Below are 19,729 nucleotides of genomic sequence, written 5' to 3'. Positions count from 1 at the left end.
CAATACAATTCGGAGCCACCCAAGCCGACTCAAGTTAGAACAGGCATCCACATTGGCCTGCCAATGAACTCCTCATCAAGGAAATCCTGAGGTTGTTCCTTCCATTCCTCTAACTCTGCCGATGCCATACGATACGGTGCCCGACATCAAATTAATACCGAAATCAATAACCTTGCTCGGCCATAAGAAACTCATCCGAAAAGTCCCTCACCACCGAAACTGAATCAATGGTAGAAGCCTCTACACTGACATCCATCACGAAAGCCCAAATAAGAAAGACAATCCTTCCTAGCCATCCGCTGGGTCTTCGAAATATAAAACCACTCCATTAGGGCATAATCCTACGGACCTTGCCACTCAATCTGTGGCATTTCTAGCATAGCCAACAATGCCACCTTAGCGCAATAGCCTATAATGACACAACACGGAGACAGCCAGTCTGAACCCAATATCCCATCCAAAATCTAACATGCCAAGCACAAAAGATTCGCTCAGGTCGCCAAACCATGATAGTCACTAAACAGTGCTGATACACACGACTCACAACCACAACATAGCATGAATGTGAAAACTTCCCTATCTCCAAATCCATATGGCACATAAATCAACATATACCTGATCCCAATTTTTGTCTTTCGAATGTATACCGTACCTCAAATACCCAATCATTCCATGAAAAATACTCTAAAATTCCTTGATGCCACCAAGCAAACTCGAACACCAGGTGTCGATCTAACAATAAGGTGTTGCAATACTAGTACCATCAACTTAATCACACTGCCTTTCCTAGAACATATACCCTCGTCAAGTCACTCCAACTAGCAATACCGTTTCCTTAATCATCTGAAGATCATCCCCCTAATCATCTGAAGCTCATTTCTCTAATCATCTGAAATTGCCCGTGCTGCCTAAGAATTTTATAACTTTTTGTTCAAAATTGAATCGTAACCTTACACACGCAAATCTCGATCCTCCACACATACCGCATATACCATACCATCCTAGGATAACCATGAGAACTTCATATCCCTTCCGAACCACAAGCAACTATGCACTCAACCAACCAAGAACTTTCCCTTGAGCCCAACCTGGAAAAAAATCACTATACATCCCCTGCTCCTCACACTGGCAGAACTATACATCTCTAACCACAGTAGAAATCGACAAGAATTCTCCGACTCCCCTTTGCACAACAAGTCTGTCAGGACTGAATCTTCCTAACTCAGCCAACCTACGCAAGCTACTAAAACCTAAGGGCATTGCCATGAAATACCTGTAAAAACTCATTACCTTGAACACCCCCAAGGAACTAATCGTATCCTTACCATACTGATCCGGACTACTACCAAGCTACCCCATCTATCTGAGTTCCCTTTTGATTTACCTTCATCTTGATATCCCTCCTTGTTATATCATCACAATTCCTCAACCCAAACTTACCACACGGAACCCAAGCACAATGCCACATCGTCTAAGGCTCATAAGCCGCTGAATAATCTTTTAAGTGTTCACTAAAGACATTACCTTCACCTTCCCGATACTGATATATAGAATCCCATAATTAATATAGAAAATACCATATGTCTTGCCATCTTCCACTGAAAACTTAGTTTCTAGCCATAAGTACAACTTGAAAGCCTCCAATTATTGCATATAGAGTTTTGAACACAATAGGACCATTCTCTAGAGCCATCCACTCTACTCAACTCGCAGTTAGATTGATTAAACGAACCAAACAACCCGTGGTTCACTAGCACTCCGACACTGTAGAATGTGACCTCATTCCAATATAACCAAGCAACTTCCTGCCCTATGCACCGAGCATTCCTTACCAACTACAACTCAAATCATTCCCCGATTCTCATACACCCATAAAGCATACCATAGCCTTTATTGAAATTTCCTTTACTCGAGCCATAACTGATTCACAAATACGTCTCAAGCTGGAACCATTAGAGCACATAACCATGCAATCAACTATTCATAGCGGGCTCCCCCACTTTGCTCGAAGCCATAGATCAAAACACGTACCATAACTCATAACACATACACTTTAATGCAACCATAACACCATAGTGAGATTAACTCAATCCTTCATAAGCTCGTGGAACACAAACCATCTGGCACTTCATATCTTCTACAAATCTCGCATTTACTCTCGTAACAATTAAACCCACTCTCTTAAGCGACCAAAATTAAATTCACACATATATTTCAATTGTAAATGGGATCATCTAACTAACAACATAATGATCACACAACTGAAGAACACTTCGCAGGAGATAACCCACCTGCTTCGCCTTAAACTAACATTTATGTATACCTTCCACACGTCATAACCATTACGCAGTCACTTAGTCTTCCTGAGTTTGAACTCAGACCGTAACATGAAATCTACTCCACTCCCAACTAGTAGACATGAAAAGATTCTTCACACGCCCATTACTCAAGCTATAACTCGAATCAAAACGGAAATCAAGCACCTAATAGTTCTTCTATCCTCCAGCATACCTTTCTCATCACTTCCAAATCATACAAATACATCTCGCAACACTAACATTCTCATTACATAGCCATCCAGTCGTCACTTCCACTAATAGGGAAAAATACCGAACATATAAATTTAAAAGCACTTGCTCACACAATCAGTACCTCGGTGCTCAAGCTATATGCAAAAATCTGGCCTCAAGTCCTTCAGACTGGCCCAACATCAACACATAGGGATCGTATCTTGCCCCTCGATCAGGGAATCACAAGACATCGATGAACATCTGATACTGAGCGCTCATGCGTGCACACGAATGCGTGGAAGGAATTCAAAGAGTTACATTTCAAGCTGAATCAAAGGATGCACGATAAGAATTCAAGAATGTGAAGTTTTCCTAAAGGTCATGCAGCCTCTCGAGGATAAATACAGACATCTCTTTACCGATCCACGAGACTCTACTAAACCTGCTTATGACTCGTGAGACCTATGTAACGTAGGCTTTAATACCAACTTGTCACGACCCTAAACACGAACCAGGGGTTGATGGCGCCTCTCGTGAAGACAAGGCCAGCCAATTATACCCAATTAACTTTTTAAATAGCTAAATATTATAAAAGCAGTCTAAAACATGATATAACAATACTAAGTAGCAGATAATGTCAATAAGGTGCGGAAGTACAACCCAACACATCCCTAATCGGGGTGTCACAAGTCACAAGCATCTACTAAGGTATAAATACAATTGAAAGCCTGGAGTGTACAAATACAGTCTAATGAAAAGAAGAGAGAGAAAAGCAGTGCTGCGAACGCCGGCAGCTACCTTGCTAAACTCTAATGACTCTGCCTCCGATCAGCCAAAACATACCTGAATCTGCACACAAGGTGCAGGGAGTAATGTAAGTACTCCGACTCAGTGAGTAATAATAATAAATGAAGACTGAAGGCAGGAAATCACGTAAAACATATAAAGATGTTGTATAGAAGCAGTCCAAGACCAGTAAGAAAGTAGTGAAGTTGTATAAATCTCTTAAAATATCTTAGCTCAGTTTAAACTTATTTAAAAATGACTTTTTCAACAGTTACGCAAATGAATGCAAACAATTAGTATAGATAAGCAGTGAAATCCTCCCCTCGGGCACAAATACACAATCAACAGGTAATGACAGGCAATTAAAAAGATAAACACATAAAGGTTCGCCCCTCAGGCACAATCTCAGAATAGTACCAGCCCCTCGGGCTATATCTCATATCACAATGGGTACCCACGCTCACTAGGGGTGTGCAGACTTTGGGAGGGACCCCTTACGGCCCAAACGCAATATCAAGCCATCTCGTGGCGTCAAATCTAGGCTCTCGGCCTCATATCAGTCAAGCCACCTTGTGGCGTATATATATATCTCAGGCCCTCGGCCTCATTAACAATATCAACAAGCCATCTCGTGGCGTACATATCTCAGGCCCTCGGCCTCAATCAGTATCAGTGTTTCGTCACAACTAGGCCCTCGGCCTTACTCAGTCAAAAATGCTCACAAGCCCCTCGTGCATTAGTAAAACAGTATTTCTCAGCCCAAAACATAATTTAAAATATCATTTAAGTCTCAAAAATGGAGTAAAAATGGCTGAGTGGTAAAATAGTGAAAAATAACATGACTGAGTTCAATTAATAAGTTAAAGCAGTGAGGAAATAGCAATAAAAATCCCCGAATGGTTCAAATAGTTGACACGAAGCTCAAATATGGCAATCAGCCCAAATCATGATGATAACAAATAAATTTCAGTCATATACGCAGTAAAATCATCAATCGGGACGGACCAAGTCACAATCCCCAATAGTACACGACCCTACGCTCGTCGTCAAACGTGTGCCTCACCTCAATATAGCACTACGATGTGCAATCCGGGGTTTCAAATGCTTAGAACATCATTTACAATCATTACTTACCTCTATCTGGTCCGAACTCTAGCCCGCGATGCCTTTGACTCTCGAATCGGCTTCCGGATGCTCCAAATCTAGCCGAAATCAGCACAAAACCATCAAAATATGATAAGGGAACAAAGCCCACTCAAAAATAATCAAATTACCACAAAATTCCCGAAATTGGTCAAACCCGGCCCCTAGGACCACATCTCGGAATTTGAAAAAATTCACAAAACTAGAATCTTTATACTCTCACGAGTTTAACCATACAAAAATTATCCAATTTCGATACCATGGTTGTTCAAATCATCATTTTACATTTTTGAAAGATTTTACAATTTCTTCCCAAATTCCATGCCAAATCATGATTTAAATAATGAATTCAATGATAGATTCATGTACTCTAACCAAATCTAAGTTAGAATCACTTACCCCGATGAATTTCTTGAAAAACCTTCGAAAAATCGCCAAAATCCGAGCTCTTTAGGTTAAAATATCAAATAAAATCGAAAACGTCATATTTATAGAGTACCCCAAAGATTTCCACCTCCGCAGACCGCACAAAATCGACCGCGGTCTACAAAAAACCAGTGCGGTCCGCACAAAAACGACCGCGGCCGCACATGCTTTCCTCTACAGTGACAGGCTTTAGTATTTTGGTCATAACTATTGCTACAGATGTCCAAATTACAATATCTTTACCTTTCCAGAAACTAGACACGAAGGGATACAACTTTAATTTTTGAATCATCTCAAAATGCCTTGTAGATCAAAAGATATGCGCTTTCGAAATAGGACTAGTGAAATATTTCCCACCGCGGCCGCACTGCATTTTGTGCGGTCCGCACAACACCTACCGCAACCGCACTTCATTTTGTGCAGTTTGCACAACATATACTGCGTATGCACTTCTTTTTGTGTTGACCGCGCTGGTTGGTTTCGAGGCTTGCAACCCTTCTGGACCCTACCCGGGAACCTACCCGGAACTCCCGGAACTTCAAACCAATTGTTCCAACACATCCCATGACATTGTTCAAACTTGTTCAAAATTTCGAAACGCTTACAACAACATCAAATCACCAATTTAACATAGGATTCAAGCCTAAGAACTCCAAGAACTCTTAAATTATGTTTTCGATCAAAAAGCCTATCAAAATCTCGTGCGAATGACCTGAAATTTTGCACACACATCCCAAATGACACAATGAAGCTACTGCACCTTTGGAATTACATTCCGACCCCTATATCAAAATCTCGCATTCAACCGGAAAACGCCGAAATCTCAATTTCGCCAATTCAAGCCTAAGCCTTCCACGGACTTCCAAAATGCATTCCAATCACGCTCCTAAGTCCCAAATAACCTAACGGAGCTAACCAAACCATAAAAATTCCAATCTGAGATCAAATACACACAAGTCAAACTTGGTCAAACCTTTCAAATTTTAAGATTTCAATTGAGAATGTTCTTCCATATTCATTCTGATTAACCTGAAACCCAACACCAATGATTTACATAAGTCATAATACACCACACGGGAAAGTCATGCCCATGAACTGGCGAGCGAAGTGCAAAACCTCAAAACGACCGGTTGGGCCGTTACATCTTCAAATGGTTGAAATTATATTGTCCATCATTAGAAATACTTCCTCTTTTATTTAAGAGTTTATATACTCAATGGGTAGACATATCTCCCAAAATTATTTCCTTACAAAATGATAATATCTTTTACGACGGCATTGCCGCTATGTATTTCTTTATAGAATTTTCAATTCCATGGATTATGAAATGGGATGTCGAAACTGGTTATACGGGTGAAGGAATTCCTTGCCTTCAAAGGATTGTTTATAACAAATTCTGGACAAAATTAGTTCAGACAAACCAGCTAGGGAAATTATTTGGTGAAGAATTAATTCAGCAAATTAAGGACAAAATTGATGTCCATGTCAAACAAGAAAGAACAGATATTAATGAAGGTGAAATTATCCCCTTCCAACAGGTTACCAGGAAGCTCCAAATGAAAAAGGGAGTTATATCCAAAAAATAAATACTCGCTTCATATTTCGAAGAAATAAAGAAAGATCTTGCCAAAAATTTCGAAGCAAGAATCGAAGATGATATATCTATGACCTCACTGGAAACCACTTCAGATGAAGAAGTTTGTGTAGCAGTGGAAGCACAAAGCACTTCTGACACAAAAGTAAATATGGAAGAAATTGAAGACTTTCTTGCAAAATTGAAGCAAGTTACAAAAAAATCTTCTGTAAAGAAAAATGACAAAGGAAAAGATAAGGCATGAAGGACGGGAAGTCCCCATGAAATGAATTATTGGGGTAATAACGACAACTTTAATAAAGTAATGGACCCCTCCATTATTGAAGGGAATCTACTTTTATAAAGTAGTTTGTCCGATTTTGATAATGTAGAATTTTCTTTTTATCTTGTCGGCCATACTTGTAATTATTTTGTCGGCCATTTTACTATTTTAGTTTTGTTTGTTTGTTATATGATCCACTATATAAGGATCATTTCAGTTTTTGAGAGGCAGACATTAGCCAACGCTCTGACTTCTCTCTAGATTTCTCTCTCTACTTGTAAACACTTTGTAATATTTTTAAGTTCTTAAATATAAAAAGGTCACTTGGCCACAAAATCAGGCGGTCTCTGGTATTGTTCTACTCCCTCTCTCTCTTCAATATTTGCAGTACTGTTAGCCTATATGATAGGCTAAATATGTAAGTGTTAAACATAGTATTCATGGGTTATTTACAAAGCATGTTGTTGTAGCTAGGAGTCTACTGTATCACCCCGATGAGGTTTGGGTTAAGAACTGTATAGACCAGGCAGTTACCAATCTCGACAGTAAACCTTGGTTAGGCCAACTTAACCGGTGGTGCTGGTAAACCAGTTTAGGCAGGTGGCCGTTGAAGGGTTATGATGAGCATCATGGTTTAAGGTTTGCCTAGAGATTACTAGCTCGACCTTCTCGGATGAACTCCGATTATTTGGAGTTATACAAAAAGGAAATTGATTCCTTACAGCAGAAGGGTTTGATTAGACCCTCAAAGTCCAAATGGTCTTGTAATGCTTTTTATGTTAATAAACATGCTGAACAGGAACAAGGAGTCCCTAGATTAGTCAATAACTACAAACCCCTAAATAAGGTTTTAAAATGGATTAGATATCCTATTCCTAATAAAAAGGATTTGCTTGATAGATTACATGATGCCATTATATTTTCAAAATTTGATTTAAAATAAGGTTATTGGCAAATTCAGATATCTGAATCGGATAGGTATAATACTGCTTTTAATGTACTAATGGGCCAATATGAATGGAATGTTATGCCTTCTGGATTGAAAAATGCACCTTCCAAATTTCAAAAAATTATGAATGATATCTTCCTTCCTTATACGGATTTCATAATTGTATATATTGATGACATTCTAGTATTTTCAAATAATATAGAATCAAATTTCAAACATTTATATTTGTTTAAAAAGATTATTATTCAAAATAGTTTAGTTATATCAAACCAAAAATGATGATTTTTTAAAATACTGTTAGATTCCTTGGTCATAATATTGAAAAGGGGAGGATTATACCTATTAATAGAAGTATTGAATTTGCTTCTAAATTCCTTGATATTATTACTGATAAGACTGTGACGACCCGGCCAGTTGTCTCATGAGTTACCGCTCTGTTTCCCCCAATTCAGCTTCTTTATGCTTCGTTATTCGTATTTTTGTGGTATTGGGTTGGACGGATCTAGTCCGGAATGAGTTTGGTGAAGTTTGAGACACTTAGTCTCTTCTAAGAAGGCTTAAGGTGGAAAAAGTCAATCGGATGTTGACTTATGTGTTAGAAGGCTCGGAAGTGAGTTCTGATAGTTCGATTAGCTTCGGGGGGTAATTTGTGACTTAGGAGCGCGATCGGAATGGGTTTGGGAGTTGTAGGGAAGATTTAGGCTTAAATTGGCGAAGTTGATATTTTGGCGGTTCCAGTTGATAGGCGAGATTTTGATATAGGGATTAGAATGGAATTCCGAGAGTGATAGTAGCTTTGTTGTGTCATTTGGGATTTGTCTGCAAAAGTTAAGGTCATTCGGACGAGATTTGATAGACTCTTTGATCGAAAGCTGTCACGACCCCAACCCGGGTCATGATGGCGCCCAACACACTGCTAGGCAAGCCCGACCATTCAATAACATTATCCCAAATTCCTATTCAGATTATAGATAAATATCACAGAGAATTTACTAAGTCATTATATTAATGTGTATAATTAATAATAAAATCTGCGGAAGTTCAATTAAAATACCAAACCATAGCCCAATAGAATCCGGTGTCACGAATATGAGCCTCTAATACAGAATATCCACCTATTACAAGTCTGTCTAGGAAAAATACAGAATAAAAGATAAAGATAGAGGGGAGAGATCAAGGCTACGAACGCCATGCAGCTACCTCAATACTCCCGGATACTGCCTGATCAGCTAAACAATTCCTCACTTAGCCTGTGGTGTACCTGGATCTGCACGCAAGGTGCAGGGTGTAATGTGAGTACTCCAACCCAGTGAGTAATAAACAAAAATAAAGTTTGAGAATAAGAAATCATGGAAAAATACAAAGTAAACTATAACTGGTAGTTTAGAACAACAAATAGTGAAGCAACAAGTCAATTAAGTCAGAGTACCAAATACTGAGACATGTATAACAGATAAAAACAAATGCATGAGTGCAATGCAATGCATATGATGGTACACTCTCATACCCACTACGGCGTGCAACCCGAGCCATCCATTTATTTATCATCGACGACGCTCACTGGGGGTGTGTGCAGACTCCGGAGGTGCTCCTATAGCCCAAGCGCAATATAAAGCCATCTCGTGGCATCAAATCTAGGCCCTCGGCCTCATATCAATCTCAGTATAATTTCCCAGGCTCTCGTCCTCAATATCAATGTAATCAACCAGGCTCTCGGCCTCAATATCAATGTAATCAACTAGGCTCTCGGCCTCAATATTAATATAACACTACTACGGCGCGCAGTCCGATCCATGCTCAGTCTAGAAATCATCATAAGCCCCTTGGACATTTGTAAAATTGTAGTTCTCAGCCCGAAATATCATTTAAGTTTTCAAATCTTAGAAAGATGGTTGAGTTTGCAAAACAGTATTTAAAACCTTGGACTCATGGTCAAATGATATGCAAAATATGTGAAAGCAGTGATATCAATCACTGAAGGATTCAAATAATTGTCAATAAGCCCAAATGTAACAATTAAATCCAAGTAAGGATGATTCTCAATTTAGTTCAAGTAGAAAACACGGTAAAAATATCTCTCGGGACGGACCAAGTCACAATCCCCAACGGTGCTCTACCCCACGCCCGTTATCCGGCGTGCAAGTCACCTCAATATAGCGTTACGATCCAATTCAGTTAATAAAAATTATAAGAATTAATTCCTTATGGAATTCTACATCTTCCATCAAAAATCCGAAATTACACTCAAAATTCGCCTGTGGGGCCCACGTCTCGGAATACGACAAAAGTCACAGAATATGAACCCCCATCAAACCACGAGTCCAACCACACAAATTTTACCAAAATCTGACATCAGATTGGCTTTCAAATCTTAAAAATTCATCTTTATGAAATTTTAGAAAATCATCCATTTCTCTTCAAATATCAATAATCTAAAGCCAAAAATGAAGATTTATTCATGGAATATAATCACAAGAGAGTCAAGAACACTTACCCCAAGAACTCCCATAACTTCTCGCTCAAAATTGCCCAGAATCCGAGCTTGAAAGTCCAAAAAATGAAAGAAAATCGGACTGCTCTTTCTTTGCACTGTCCAGAATTTTCGGGTATTGTTCACGCGTGTTAGTGTACACGGTACTGTTCACGGAGGTACTGTTCACGGTACTGTTCACGGGGTACTATTTCTGCAATTTTCTCCAATTTTGCTATGCCCAAAATCGCTCCGAGACACCTCCGAAACACTCCCGAGCCCTCGGGGCTCCTAACCAAACACATACACTGACTCAACAAGATCCTACGAACTTAACCGTGCAATCAAATCGCCAAAATAACGTCATATACCATGAATTAAGCTTTAAAATCCAAGAATTCTTTCAAATTTCTTAAAACATCAAATTTTCCATTTTGATTCCGAAACACGTCAAACGACGTCCGTTTTCAACCAAACTTTACAGAAAGTGCTTAAACCATATATAAGAGCTGTATCGGGCGCCGAAACAAAAATACGGGCTCGATACCATCACTTTCTAATCAAATTTCATTTCCATTTTCCTTAAATATTTTCAAAAAACAATTTTACTCAAAAATTCATTTCTCGGGCCTGGGACCTCGAAATTCGGTGATTCGTGTTCCTATGAGTCACAAATAATAATACGAACATAGCCCTTCAGTCGAAACTCAATTTAGAGCTCATTTGCTCAGTTCAATACCCATTTCCCTCGTTAAACAATTAACTCATGTTTCGTGTCAAAAACCCAATCGCGACTTGATGAAATTAGACCAAACTTTCCAGATCACTCCTATAATTAATTATCTAAATTTTTGGAAATCTCGAAATAAAATGTCAATATCTATAACTAAAAATGGACCTTTGGATCATTACATGCTTATGCTCAAACGGCAAAAATCTTCCAAAAACTCTTCCAAAACTTATCCGAGCCTCATGGGACCCCGACCAAACAAGCCAACATAATTCATAACATTATTCAAACCTCTTCCAATCATCAAAACACCTCAAACAACATCAAATTACCCAAAACTCATCAAATTCAAGCCTAATTTTCTAAAAACTTCCGAAATACACTACCGATCAAAAACCAGACTAAACCACGTCCGAATGACCTGAAATTTTGCACACATACCCCAAATCACCAAACGAAGCTACAGAAACTCTCATAATTCCATTCCGACTCTCGGATCAAAATCTCACCTATCAACCGGAATTCGCTAAAATACTAACTTCGCCAATTCAAGCCTAATTCTACACCGGACCTCCAAAATTACTTCTGATCACACTCCTAAGTCACAAATCATCCCTCGAAGCTAACAGAATCATCGGGATTCAAATCCGAGCCCTCTAACACATAAGTCAACATCCAGTTGACTTTTCAAAAACAAACCTTCCTTAAAGAGACTAAGTGTCTCATTTCCTATAAAAACCAATCCAAATCAACTCGTTCACACCCAACACTGATAATGAAGCATAAAGAAATAGGAAATGGGAAAAACGGGGCGGTAACTCACGAGACGACCTGTCGGGTCGTCACATCCTCCTCAACTTAAACAAACGCTCGTCCTCGAGCGTACCCAGAGTTGTCCTAGAAGCCAACCAAAAGCTGAACAACTTTACCAAGAATATACCCGTGAGTGATCCCACACTACCCTATCTCGCATAGGTCTGATAACACAACACAGCTGAAATTTCACAATCCATCTAGTCCATAAACCATAGAACTACACTGCACCTTCCGAAATCATACACAAGATTAGAACTTCACATCCATACTCAGAATAAGCCTGAACCAGCTGTAATAACCCATACCTGCAACATCATGTGCAATTATTTGATATACCACATAACTCAAACACTTGAAACGATAATTTCTATTCACAATAGTTGCACATAATAATCGAATATCGATAGGAAACCTTTTAACAACTAAAGCGTCATTCCAACACTTTCACATACTGCCAATGATAAAGGAAACATGCAATAAATCATAACCATTTCCTATGTCAACCATTCATGAAGTCATTTCTCTCCTGGTAATTACCAAAGCAAATTTTAAACCGAACCACAATATTTACCCATCACACATACTGAAATCGAATCCATTCGCATTCATTAATGATTTCAACGATCTCTTCTGACCAAACACACTACTCAGGTGACATGACACATCAATACATGCCTAAGCCACAACTCGCATTATACGTGCACCAATAAGAAACAGTCCGAACATACTCAATTCATGAAAATGACTCAACTGAGAGAGTTGTACCTCAAACTCACCAGTACTGCCACAACACAAGGCTGAGACCCTGTCTCACATCATAGAAACATGACACACAAATTTGACCCGCAATGTCATGTTTCCACATAGCTTTGCTGCAACGCGCGTTCCTATCCAAATACTACTCCACAGGAAACACCTCAAGTCACTATGCTTGAAATCGACAACCATGCTCAATTGATGTCTGGAGCCAAAGAAAATCATTACACCCATGGTGAAACAAATAACACACACCACGCAAACCTGATAGAACATAACAGGTACGTTATTCACCGAGTAACACCCAATTACTCATCGCGCTCGACTTCCACTACTAAACTCCTATCGAAGACAGACGATCCGGTGCCCGGCACCAAATTAATACTGAAATCAACAACCTCGCCCGGCGACATGCCTAGCCATATGAAACTCATCTGAAAAGTCCCCCAACATCGGAACTGAATTAATGATAGCAACCTTTGCACTGACATCCGTCACAACTGAACAATTAAGAAAGCAATCCTTCCTAACCGTCCGCTGGTCCTTTGAAATATAAGACACTCTGCTAGAACATAATCCAACGCACTTCATCACTCAACCTGTGGCATTTTCGGTATTTCTCGTAGCATAATAGTTCAGAATCACTCAACACTAAGACAACTAGTCTGAATTCTGACATCACATCATAAATCTAACATACCAGCAAACAAATATCCACTCGAGCCTCCAAATCCCGATTGCCGCTAAACGGTGCCGAATACACACGATCCATTACCACAACCTAGCCTGTACATGAGAACTCACAGTCTCCAACTCCATATGGCACACAAATCATCATACCTGATTCTAGTTTCCACCGTGCGAATACATGCACACCTTTGATACCCAATCATTCCATGACAGATACTCAAAATTTCCTTGTGCTACAAAGCAAACCCGAATACCACCAGTGGACCCACCAAGAACATGCCGCAATACTACCAAAATATCATCAGTTTAATCACATTACCTTTTTCTGAGACATATACTCTCATCAAATCACTTCCAATTAGCAATACCATCTCCTTTATCATCTGAATATCATTCACCCTAATCATCTGAAGCTCATTTCTCTAATCAGCTAAAGCTGCCTGTACCGCCTAAGAATGTTATGAATTTCCATTCAGAACTAAACTGTAACCTTACACACCCAAATCTCAACCCTTCACAACATATCGCATATACCATACCATCCTAAGGTAACATGAGGACTTCACCTCCGTCCGAACCATGAACGTTTACGTACTCAACTAGTCCAGAACTTCCATTGATCCCATCTAGAAGAAAAATTATTACACATACCATGCTCTGCATGACATACATAGGTCTTGTTCAAATGCTTACAATACCGATACGACAGATAAGATCTGTATAAATTCATAACAATGCCGAATCAACAATTCATTGGGTCTATACTTCTGACAAGAACTATCACCTCATTATGAACCAAACAATGGTCTTAGCCCCTTAATTTACTTAATATACTCAGATTGCACTGATCTCGAATTCAATGATCTCGTCTCACCCATTACGAACTGCTCAGGCAATAAGCCACCCCAGATATAATCAAAGGCCGCATATGATGCCCTAATATGCCAATAGCTACCAATTCGAATGCGATACAAAAAAGAAAAACGAACTATGGAAGGAATTACCAATCCCACGCACTAATACGGACTTTTCTTAGAAAACAGGAAGCAAGGCATAAAAATAGCATATAGAAAACTATACTCAACATCACACTGTTGCGGCGTGCAACCCAATCTAGATAACATACCCATGGCGGCGTGCCACCCGATCCTCACATAGATCTCACATAAAGAGATGCACATCGACCCAAATTTGCTCATTACAACAAAATACCGAGTATCGGTCGTAAGCATGCTAAGTGCTTAATAATATCTCCGAGTGACATATAGCGTTATAAGCTACAAAACTCAAGCACAACTGAGGTGCGATGTACAGTCTGAATTTCAAGAGCCAAGATGCTCATATAACGTCATTCCTATGCGGATTCTCAAGACATAGCAATTTCTCAAGTCGTCTAACAACTAACACGGTGCAATGCATCACTACGCGAAATATCTGACAACGAAACATCAACCTAACTACTCCTCCATGAGGATTGCGTTACTAAAATGCACACATCTGGCCTGATATAGAGCCATTATTCACATTAAATCTATCCACTGACTTCAAGCTGATTCTGATCATACTGAACTAGTCTGATAACCTTTTAAAGGTCCATAATAACTCCCATTTTTTCTCATAACACACAAGAATAACTATCACAATCGAAGTAATCCTCCCCAGTTCACAACCCAATATGCCAAGTGCCCTCCAGGCATGAATCTTCAATTTAACGACACCATCACAAACTTCATCCTTGGTTTACATCTTTAATCAATCAAGTGATCACATGCCACACTTATATAATCTTCCCGTGGGACACACTCCCACAACCTACCACAACAATATCTGGAGCGTACCTCCAAACCACCAGTCGCACTAACGCTGAAGAGCGATCAAGAATCATTAACCAGGACGCAAAACCCTTTTTACAAAACACCGATCTTAGGTGACGCTGAAGACAATACCAACTTACCGTAAACATCGAAACTTATCTCCTGCTCATCCGAGCTCATGACATCTTGTCAAAAATTTTCCTTCACTCGTGCCATTCTCGGCCCAATTTCCACAACCAGAACTGATTCACCAGCATGCATCAAATCGGAACTAACATAGTACATAACCGCACAATCCGCTAACCAATAGCAAGCTCCCCAACTTGGCTCGAAGCCATAGATCACAACATACTATACTCATAACGCATATACTCCATTGTTGCCTCAATACCATAGTGAGATTAAACTCGATCCTTCATAAGCTTGTGGAAACACAAATCATTTAGAATTTTTAACTCTTCTGCAAATCTCGCATTCACTCACACAACAGTTAAGCCCACTCTCTAGGCGATCCAATTTAGATTTCAACATATTTTATTCACTTGCAATTAAGGTCTTCTAATAGATAACATAAGGATAACACAACTTTAAAACACCCCGCAGGAGATGACCCACCTGCTTTGCCCCCAACTAACATTTCTGCATACCTTCCACCGCCATAAGCATTACGTAGTCACTTGATCTTCCTGAGTCCGTACTCATACCGCAACATGAAATTTACTTCACTCCCAACTAGGAGACATGAAAAGATTCTTCACACGCCCATAACTCGGGCTATAATTTGAATCACGATGGACTTCAAGCATCTATTAGTTCTTCCATCATTCAGCAGATGCTTCTCGTCGCTTCCAAATCATATAGATAGGCCTCACAGTACTAACATACTCATCACATAGCCACAACCATCATTTCCACTAATAGGGACACTACCGAACATATAAGTTCAAAAAAACTTGTTCACACAATCAGTACCTTGGCGCTCCTGCCATAGGCAAAGATCCAACCTCAAGTCCTCCAGACTAGCCCGCCATAAACTCACAGAGATAACATCTCGCCCCTCGATCGGGGAATCACAAGCCATCGAGGCACATCTGATACTGAACGCCCATGTGCACATACGAACGCGTGGAAGGAATTTCAAAAGTTTCTTTTCTAGATGAATCAAGGACGCACGATAAGAATTCAAGAATGTGAAATTTTCCTAAAGGTTCTGCAGCCTCTCGAGGATAAATACAAACGTCTCCGTAACGATCCGCGAGACTCTAATAAACCGGCTCATAACTCGCGAGACCAATTAACCTATGCTCTGATACCATCTTGTCACGACCCCAACCCCGGTCATGATGGCGCCCAACATACTGCTAGGCAAGCCCGACCATTCAACAACATTATCCCAAATTCCTATTCAGATTATAGATAAATATCATAGAGAATTTACTAAGTCATTACATTCAAGTATATAATTAATAATAAAATCTGCGAAAGTTCAATTAAAATACCACACCATAGCCCAATAGAATCCGGTGTCACGAATATGAGCCTCTAATATAGAATAGCCACCTATTACAAGTTTGTCTAGGAAAAATACGGAATAAAAGATAGAGATAGAGGGGAGAGATCAAGGCTGCGAATGCCATGCAGCTACCTCAATACTCCCAGATACTGCCTGCTCAGCTAAACAATTCCTCACTTAGCATGTGGTGTGCCTGGATCTGCACGCAAGGTGCAGGGAGTAATGTGAGTACTCCGACCCAGTGAGTAATAAACATAAATAAAGGCTGAGAATAAGAAATCATGGATAAATACAAAGTAAACTATAACTGGCAATTTAGAACAACAAATAGTGAAGCAACAAGTCAATTAAGTCAGAGTACCAAATACTGAGACAAGTATAACAGATAAAAACAAATGCATAAGTGCAATGCAATGCATATGATGGTACACTCTCGTACCCACTGCGGCGTGCAGCCCGAGCCATCCATTTATTTATCGTCGATGGCGCTCACTGGGGGTGTGTGCAGACTCCGGATGGGCTCCTACAGCCCAAGCGCAATATCAAGTCATCTCGTGGCATCAAATCTAGGCCCTCGGCCTCATATCAATCTCAGTATAATCACCCAGGCTCTCGGCCTAAATATCAATGTAATCAACCAGACTCTCGGCCTCAATATCAATGTATTCAACCAAGCTCTCGGCCTCAATATCAATACAACACTGCTGCGGCGCGCAGCCCGATCCATGCTCAGTCCAGAAATCATCATAAGCCCCTTGGGCATTTGTAAAATAGTAGTTCTCAGCCCGAAATATCATTTAGAAATATCATTTAAGTTTTCAAAACAGTATTTAAAACCTTGGACTGAGGTCAAATGATATGCAAAATATGCGAAAGCAGTGATATCAATCCCTGAAGGATTCAAATAATTGGCAAGAAGCCCAAATGTAACAATTAAATCCAAGTAAGGATGATTCTTAATTTAGTTCAAGTAGAAAACACGGAAAAAATATCTCTCGGGACGGACCAAATCACAATCCCCAACGGTGCTCTACCCCACGCCCGTTATCCGGCGTGCAAGTCACCTCAATATAGCGTTACGATGTGAAATTCCGGGGTTTCAAACCCTCAGGACATCATTTACATCAATTACTCACCTCGAACCAGCTAATTCTCTAGCTCGCGATGCCTTTGCCCCTTATTGATCTCTGAATGCCTCAAATCTAGCCATAACGATTCAATTCAGTTAATAAAAATTATAGGAATTAATTCCATATGGAATTCTACATTTTCCATCAAAAATCCGAAATTACACTCAAAATTCGCCTATGGGGCCCACGTCTCGGAATACGACAAAAGTCACGGAATATGAACCCCCATCCAACCACCAGTCCAACCATACAAATTTTACCAAAATCCGACATCGGATTGGCTTTCAAATCTTAAAAATTCATCTTTAGGGAATTTTAGAAAATCATCCATTTTTCTTCAAATATCAATAATCTAAAGCCAAAAATGAAGATTTATTCATGGAATATAATCACAAGAGAGTCAAGAACACTTACCCCAAGAATTCCCATAACTTCTCGCTCAAAATTTCCCAGAATCCGAGCTTTGAAAGTCCAAAAAATGAAAGAAAATCGGACTGCTCTTTCTCTACACTGTCCAGAATTTTCGGCTACTGTTCACGCGTGTTAGTGTACACAGTACTGTTCACGGTACTGTACACGGTACTGTTCACGGGGTACTGTACCTGGTACTATTCACGGGGTACTATTTCTGCAATTTTTTCCAATTTTACTAAGTCTGAAATCACTCCGAGACACCTCTGAAACACTCCCGAGCCCTCGGGCCTCCTAACCAAACACATACACTAACTCAACAACATCCTACGAACTTAACCGTGCAATCAAATCGCCAAAATAACATCATATACCATGAATTAAGCTTTAAAATCCAAGAATTCTTTCAAATTTCATAAAACATCAAATCTTCCATTTTGAGTCTGAAACACGACAAACGACGTCCGTTTTCAACCAAACATTATAGAAAGTGCTTAAACCATATATAAGACCTATATCGGGCGCCTAAACCAACATACGGGCCCGATACCATCACTTTCTAATCAAATTTCATTTCCATTTTCCTTAAATATTTTCAGAAATTAATTTTACTCAAAAATTCATTTCTCGGGCATTGGACCTCGGAATTCGATGATTCTTGTTCCTATGAGTCACAAATAATAATACTAACATAGCCCTTTAGTCGAAACTAAATTTGGAGCTCATTTTCTCAGTTCAATACCCATTTCGCTCGTTAAACAATTAACTCATGTTTCGTGTTAAAAACCCAATCACGACTTGATGAAATTAGACCAAACTTTCCAGATCACTCCTATAATTCATTATTTAAATTCTGGAAATCTCGAAATAAAATTTCGATCTCTAGAACTAAAAATGGACCTTTGGATCATTACATGCTTATGCTCAAACTGCAAAAATCTTCCAAAAACGCTTCCAAAACTTATCCGAGCCACATGGGACACCGACCAAACATGCCAACATAATTAATAACATTATTCAAACCTCTTCCAATCATCAAAACACTTTAAACAACATTAAATTACCCAAAACTCATCGAATTCAAGCCTAATTTTCTAAAAACTTTCGAAATACACTTTCGATCAAAAAACCGACCAAACGACGTCCGAATGACCTGAAATTTTGCACACATATCCCAAATCACCTAACGAAGCTACAGCAACTCTCGGAATACCATTCCGACTCTCGGATCAAAATCTCACATATCAACCGGAATTCGCCAAAATACTAGTTTCGCCAATTCAGGCCTAATTCTACACCGGACCTCCAAAATTACTTCTGATCACACTCCTAAGTCACAAATCATCCCTCGAAGCTAATCAAATCACCGAGATTCAAATCCGAGCCCTCTAAGACATAAGTCAACGTCCGGTTGACTTTTCCAAATCAAACCTTCTTTAAAGAGACTAAGTGTCTCATTTCCTACTAAAACCAATCCAAATCAATTCGTTCACACCCAACACTGATAATGAAGCATAAAGAAATAGGTAATGGGGAAAACATGGCGGTAACTCACGAGACGACAGGTCGGGTCGTCACAAAAGCATAATTTAAGAGTTCTTGGAGTTCTTAGGCTTGAATCCTATGTTAAATTGGTGATTGATGTTGTTGTGAGCGTTCTGAAGTTTTGAACAAGTTTGAACGATGTCATGGGATGTGTTGGTACAATTGTTTAGAAGTTCCGGGAGTT

The sequence above is a fragment of the Nicotiana sylvestris genome, chromosome 4 (genome assembly GCF_000393655.2).
Source record: "Nicotiana sylvestris chromosome 4, ASM39365v2, whole genome shotgun sequence".
Taxonomy (NCBI): Eukaryota; Viridiplantae; Streptophyta; class Magnoliopsida; order Solanales; family Solanaceae; genus Nicotiana; species Nicotiana sylvestris.
Note: the sequence above shows the minus strand (reverse complement) of the source record.